This window comes from Dioscorea cayenensis, unplaced genomic scaffold (assembly GCF_009730915.1).
Source record: "Dioscorea cayenensis subsp. rotundata cultivar TDr96_F1 unplaced genomic scaffold, TDr96_F1_v2_PseudoChromosome.rev07_lg8_w22 25.fasta BLBR01002197.1, whole genome shotgun sequence".
Lineage (NCBI taxonomy): Eukaryota > Viridiplantae > Streptophyta > Magnoliopsida > Dioscoreales > Dioscoreaceae > Dioscorea > Dioscorea cayenensis.
In genome coordinates this window covers 82,465-90,082 of record NW_024088588.1, presented here as the reverse complement: position 1 = coordinate 90,082, position 7,618 = coordinate 82,465, and the positions used below count along the sequence as shown (strand labels likewise).

At 41.1% G+C, this 7,618-nt stretch overlaps 1 non-coding gene across 1 annotated transcript; it reads left to right on the top strand.

Moving 5' to 3' along the window:
* The first annotated feature begins 7,310 nt into the window (after positions 1–7,310).
* Positions 7,311–7,416, top strand: LOC120257576. The gene has a single exon (XR_005535727.1). It is a non-coding gene; the product is annotated as a small nucleolar RNA R71 (small nucleolar RNA).
* The last annotated feature ends 202 nt before the right edge of the window (positions 7,417–7,618 follow it).

The following is a 7,618-nucleotide window of genomic DNA, read 5'->3' as shown; positions in this document are numbered from 1 at the left end:
GCTAGCAAGATTGACTACGTCCTATTGTGTGTGTACCGCAAGTGCACGGGTTTATCGAAGTAATAATACCCCGATAAGTGGGTAGTTGAATCCACAGGGAATAGTGATTGGAAACACAAAGATTGTTATTTAACTAGAAGGAAAAATGAATTAATAGTAATGTGAATAAGAATCAATGTAAATAGAAATAAAAAAAAAAGAAGAAAGATGCGCAAATAAAAGATAGGAGAGGCAATCGACGATAAATGGGACACCCGAACATTGCTCACCCTAGGACTATTGTTTCAAATGCAAGACTAATCATTATGTTTCCTAACTAATATATAATGAGTCGTGGAGATCCTTAAACACAGTACCAAAACTTAAGGTCAACCGTGACTAACCTACACTACGCCCCGGTGGAGAAATCTCTCAGTCTCGACACCTCACACTGTGATAGGTTGCTTTAGGCTCTAGGGATTCGAAGTGATAAACCCCATTCCCTAAAATAGATCTAACCCTTTGGTCCAGACGAAAGACTCCTAGTCACAATTAAGCCTCAGATACTAAAGGATTACTTCAACGCTTCACTCTATTGCTTGGACAACTAAGCCCTCGCGGAGTTCATCTCTTAGCATTTCACTCTATTGTGACCACAAAGAACTCTTGCAATGTGAACGCAATATAAATCACACCGAAGGGGAAAGGGGACGTTTCGCTACCTCTCGACTCACCCTCTCAACCCTCTCTAATCTAATATTGTCTAACCCTCATGGTGTGTCACTCATCCACAAAGGTTACCAAGATGGATTCTCAACCCTAGTGTCACTCTAAGAGAAAATCAACTCAACAAGCATTCAAGATTGGAACTCAATTAAAACATCAATTAATAAAAGCATAATAAGAGGTCAAAGAAACAATATCATCCTAGGGTTTACAAGCCCAAGTACCCACTAGAGGTATAGCTCTCCATGGAGAAAAATACAATTAATAAAGAAATCAAAAGTAAAAAAATATGCAATCCATGAATAAAATCCCCTTGGTATCGTGTTGATGGTCTTGTGGAGTGGCCGCGTCTTCTCCAAAGGTACCCTCGTCAAGCCTAGGGCACACCTCGCCGGATCGGTGCCGACGAAAGCTCCCCCAATAACTCTCTTCCGAAAGAAATGCGGTGTCAAAGGCCGTAAAACTCTCCAAAAGCCTAACCAAAGCCTCTCCAAACCCTAGCCGCGGGCGCCACCAAATGGGAGAAAAAGATAGCCTAAATGATGGAAAGAAGGATCCCCAAATAGGGCTGAAATTGCGACTTAAATAGGGTTGGAATTTCCACACAGCCGTGTGAATCTTCAGGAAATCGGCTTCCTATGGCTTGTGAACAGTAACTACTACAATAATTGCTACTACTATAGTACTTCGCCAAAATACTCCCGAGTCCACACTTTTCATGCGGGCAACATAAATGGGCACACGACCATACTGTAGATCACGTTACATCTTCTATTAAAAACACATTTGACAACAATTTTGCTAGCATTGCACAAGTCGGAACACATAAGTGTGACTGTCTTTGTGCCCCTCCAATTTTCATATTCACTTGAGCACAACAGAGGATGGCACACACTCACATGTCTTTGAGCACAACTTGTGACTTCACATTTGGTCACCCAAAGATTTCATCAACAAAGTGAAAACGCAATCTACTTTGGTTTTTTCTTCCATACTTGTCTCCACAACCCTATATGCACAAAAGAACACAAATGCACATGTATTAGCGATAAAATCTGAGAAAAGTAATGCTTATCGTAAGAAATAAATACTTCGTAATACTAATACACAAGCACTTATCAAACTCCCCCACACTTAAGCTTTTGCTTGTCCTCAAGCAAAAATAAAACATTGAAGCATAGAAGAAGGAAATATTGAAAGTGCTTGGCCTTAGGTTTACTAAAGCATGCAATGGGAAGCATTCTACAATTAAGGGGAATTTCGACACTAAATACGAAAAATCAATGCTTTAGCTAAAAACTCGAATCAAAAAGGGCAACAAACCCGAAATTGTGTAAGTGTGTGTATACTCACTCAAGTCGACCTAACGTATACTCCTCAAAGTTCTAAGCATAAGAGACTTATTTATAAACAAAACAAAGCAAAGAGACGGTAGTAGCTTCATCCATCCTCTAAGGTAGCCCTTTCTGAAGCGGCTACTAAGGTGGCTTTCGCACTTTCAAGGTGGTAGCTCTTTCTACCGGGGTAGTAGCTTTTACTCATCCCATGAGATAGCTCTTTCTCACATTAGGACATAACTAGTATCCGACTTATGAGAGTAGCTTCATACTTCATAGGTGGTAGCTCTTTCCACCCCAAATGCACAACCAAAACAAACATTTTTCTTTCTTTTTCAAATTTTTTTTCTTCTCTTTTTTTTTTAGCCAAAACAAAAAAAATTAACACAAGAAACAAAACTAACTAGTCCCTTAAACATCGAACTTGAGTTTCCACAAGGTTTCATGAGCGAGTAGTGCAACAAGTGTCAATCGGGAAAAAATTCCTAGAAATTCAAGTAAAAACTAGAGCATGAGAACATTCAATGTTAAAAAAATCTCCTAAACTTAAGAATACAACCATTGCGACTAAGATGAACGGCCATTGGCTACGTGAACATGTAATTTCAGTCAAAACTTCTATAATGTACATGTGTAGTGAACTCCCCCACCCCCCATAAGATGTACATTGCCCTCAATGTACGCATGCAAGCACAATAAAAAGTATAACATTCAAGATCATATGTGAAAGGTGGACAATTGAAACAATACTCCCCTAAACTCCTAATGGTACATTTAATGGAGCGAGTTTCCTTGAGAGTTGAGTTCCAATCGGTTGTGGAGCACACACGGCCATGTGAAAATCACATTGACCATGTCTATGACTAGTCCTCAATTTCCATACTCACAATACCATCTGCACGTATACACATGGGGGATTCGGTAAAGCTCAACAAACACAAAATAAAACTCGAATATATAAAGATAAAGCAATGAAATACAACTCGAGACAACAAAAATGAAAGATAAACTCAGAAGGCAGATCCTTTCTGAGTAGTACAAGTCCAAAATAAAATACGGAAAATAAAATACGAAAACATAAAAAACTAAAAGAAGGGTGCATCAAGCATCGGTGTCCTTTGTAGTCTCTGCTGATGCTACTACTGGTGCTGGTGAAGAAGGTGGATCAACTGGTGCTAGTGCTGGTGATGGCGGTGCTGGGGATGCCTGAGGGGTCCTCGGTCGCATAACGAATGGTGAGGTCGCGTCTTGCTCTAATAGCTGCTGTAAAACATCAAGACACGCCATAACCTTTGTGTGGTTCGCAACTTGTATGGCGCGAACCTCAACTATCTCAGCCTGTAGCACCCCTACAGCACTCTCTAGCCTCTCAAAATGATTATAGGCTAAGATAGAGAAAACATAGGGACTAGAGGTGGCTCTTGTGCTGCAGGTGGTGCCTCTATCTCTATCTGCTCTGGCTGAGGCTCAGGAATAGGCTCCCAGCCTATTCTAGGAGTGTGGGTACCACAATCTTCTCAACCTCTCTGATCGCATCCAGAAGACCCATACCCATGATGAGTCTCATGATATACATGCCTAAGAAGATAACCCCGACTCTAGCGTACTGGCCCTGGTGGTGCAAGTACTCAGCCAGGATGTGCCCCTGATGAATAGGCTCGCTCCGCACCATGGAGTACAGATATAATAGCTCTTGTCTGCTTAGTACCCCTGTATTGTCACCACGCCCGTTCACTAATCGGCTAAGAATGGCATGGATATATCTGTATGCTGCCCAAGAAAGACAAGTAGCCTTGGACACTCCTGGTTCATACTGGCCCTAACCACATAGTGCCCTATATGCTCTCTGAGGGGTCAAGCTACCCGGATAATTGGTCGGTAGCCGATCGTACTCCTCAGTGTTTGTAAACGCCTTGTCATACAACCCGAGTATGACCAAAAACTGTGTGACGCTCATGCTGTAGTGATATCTAAATGCTCTAAACTATATGACGTCGACACTGTCAAAACTCCTATAAGACCGGTCAAACTCGAAGGATGCTAACACCACCAATGTCAGCAACCGAATGGCAGGCTCATGAAATAGATAATAATCTGCACCAACTGCCTATGGTAAGGAGCTTCTCAACCTCATTGGCCATGTCATCAGTGAGCTGAATCTCTCACAAAGCACCCACGTCTGGAAGACGTGTCTGTCCAAACTTCAACTTCGCCAACCTCTCAAAACGAGCCTAGTGGTTGGAAATCACAAACTCCATGCGCTCTGGCTCAGGTGAGGGCTCTTTGGGACGTTTGTCAGCCAATTTCTTTGTCCTGGGAGCCATACTTGCAAGTATTGAAAAGAAATCGATCAAATTCATTCAAAATAACAATATCGCAGAAATCCACATGGTCGTATGGAAAATTTCACATGCCCATGTGAATTCACGGGGCATGAGAACCGCATGGCCCTTGTGCTAAAAACTCAAAAATACATCCCAAATTCGTTCTAAAATTCTTCTAAAACATACATCCATCATTTAATCATCAAAACGAAGCACATTCACCAGATTTAATAAAATAAATTCAAGATTGGCGAAGGAAAGAGAGAATAAGGGTTTACCGACAAGATGAAGATGAAAAACCTTGAAATCGGCCTGAAAACTAGAGTAAAATATCTCTAAACAGACGGTACAAAGTCGAGAGAGTGCAAGGATGCATTCTCAAAGTGTTTGGGAGTGTGGAAATGAAAAGGAAAACAAGATTTATAAAGAGAAATCACGCCCTTTTGAATTCTGTACATCCACACGGGCGTGTGGAAATTACCCATTCCCGTGTGTCATTCATAGGGTCATCTACATGCCCCTATGTCTTCTCAGGATAGAGCTCTGAATGTTGCAGAGAAACACAAGCCCATAGATAAGGTCGTTCATAGGGACATTTACATGCCCCTATGTTTTCTCGGGATAGAGAAGTTAAGCTCTGAACAGAAACACACGCATGTGTGGAAATTACACACAGCGGTGTGTCTTCTCAGGATGGCTTAGAAAAAATCACAGACTCTACAGAAAATTTCTGAACATTTACATCTATTCAAAAGCCTTCCTATATTATGCAAAAGTAACCAGAGACTCATGAAAAACACACTCAAACGACGAAGAATACTTCGCCACACACAATTAAGCACATGATAATACCAATAATCCATGAGAAAATCACAACAATAGCTTGTAAAAGATCAAGACACCAACACTCAAGCTCTTATTCATGCAAACACTAACTAAAACCTAGAAAAATAGTGAAAGACTTGGGTTGCCTCCAAAAAAACATGCGTGTTTAACATCACTTAGCTTGACATACCTGACCTTTGCCTCACGGAGTCTCATAGTTGAATGTTTTTCTCTTACCCATGACTTGAAAGCATGATGAACATAGTCTTTTAAAGGTAGAGGGGGAGTTATCAAACATATTACCACATGAGGGTACATCACTCTTACTCCATTCTTGAGCATCCCCATTAGCCTTGGGGTCGTTTCTTGTGATGTCTCCTTACTCGCTTCATTTTTTGGATCATCCTCTTCATGATCCCCAGGGTAGGTTGCACCTTGTCCTCTAGACCAAGCATCAAAACCTCTTCATTCTTGACTTCTTGGTCTAGCAACCCTTCGTACGGGTCCGGACACAAAAATTCCTACAAGTGCTCATCCACAATCTCGTCAATAATATCTAAAAAATAACAAGTGTCATCAAAGTCAAGAGAGTACTTCATTGCTTCAGCGAGACGATATGTGATCTTTTCCTGTCCAATGCGTAATGTCATCTCGCCTCAATCCATGTCAATAAGTTCCTTGGAGGTTCGTAAAAAAGGTCTTCCTAGAATTAATGGAACCTCTGCATCTTCATCAACATCTAGCACAATAAAATTTGTAGGAAAAATATACTTGTCAACCTTCACTAAAACATCTTCAATTATACCTTTAGGATGACTAATGGAGCTATCAGCTAACTGTAAAGTCATTTGGGTTGGCCTTGGATCTCCCAACCCCAATTTTTGAAACAACGTGTATGACATGACATTGATACTAGCTTCAGAATCGGCCAAAGCTTCTTATTCCCCAAAACCTCCGATTACACAAGGTATGATGAAGCTTCTGGGATCTTTCTTTTTGTTTGGTGAATTTTTCTGAAGTATTGCCAAACATTTCCCTTCCAAAACAACAGCCATACTTTCCTCCATCTTCCTCTTGTTGGTCAAGAGGTCCTTCAAGAACTTTGCATAACAAGGGATTTGGGATAACGCATTTACAAACAGAATGTTAATGTGCAACTGTTTGAATAGATCCAGAAATTTCCTATTTTTCTCATCAATTTGGTCCTTCTTCAAACGTGCCGAATAAGGAATTCTTGGAGTATATGAAGGGGGTGACACAACTAGCCCCTTCTCCTTGTCTTGCACCTTGTCTTTTGGCTTTTCTTGAGGAATTTTAGCAGTCTTCCTAGTGGGGGTTTTAGCTTGAACAATTTCAGAATTTTCTTCGCCAGTGAGCTTTTCTTGGAGCTCTCGACCACTCCTCAAAATGATTGCTTTAACTTGCTCTCTTCGGTTAATCTCGGTGTTACTTGGCAAGCTTCCTAGAGGTCGTTTCACCAATGACTTCACTATTTGTCCCACTTTGATTCTCCAAATTGTGCAATGAAGCGGTGTGATTTCGGAGTGTTGCCTCTATATTTTGGAACCTTATGTCGCTTGATTGAATAAACCTTGACAAAACGCTTTCCAATTCTGAGACTCTCTCTAGAATCGAAGGTGTTTGCTGAAATCTTGGTAGGGCAGCGGCCTTTTACTCCCTTGATTTGCCCATGAAAGATTTGGGTGATTTTTCTACCCTTGGTTGTAGGTGTTGCTATAAGGATTACCTTGTCCCCTTCCCGAATTGCCCACGAAATCTACTTGTTCAATTTGGGGCTGAAGTAGCAATTGAGATAGGATAATAGGATGGCATATGCGAGATTGCAGCTACCCTTGGTAAAGTCAAGGTATCCAATTTCTTACTTAATGCCTCTACTTAGGCTGCCAAGGATGTAACCGCATCAATTTCATGGAATCCGGCCACTTTCTTCCTTTCTCTTGCATTCCATTGGTAGTTATTCAAACCCATTTTTTCAATCAACTGTTGGACTTCTTTGGGGTCTTGTTTCCCATTGTACCTCCCGCGGTGGCATCAAGAAGTTGTTTGGCGCTTAAGTTCAACCCGTTATAAAATGTATAAATGACCATCCATTCAGGGAATCCCATGTTGTAGACACTTCCACAAGAGGTCCTTGAATCGTTCCCAAGTCTCAAACAAAGATTCAAGCTCCATTTGAACAAATGAAGATATCTCATTATGAAGCTTTGCTAATTTTCCCGGAGGGAAGTACCTTGCTAGAAAGGCTTCGACCATTTCGTTCCAAGTTGTGATGGAAGCTCTTTGTAATGAATGGAGCCACTGTTTGGCTCATCCTTTCAATGTGAATGGGAAAGCTCTCAAGCGAATTACATCATCAGAATCCCCATTAATCTTCAACATATCACACACTTCAAGGAAGTTCTCAAT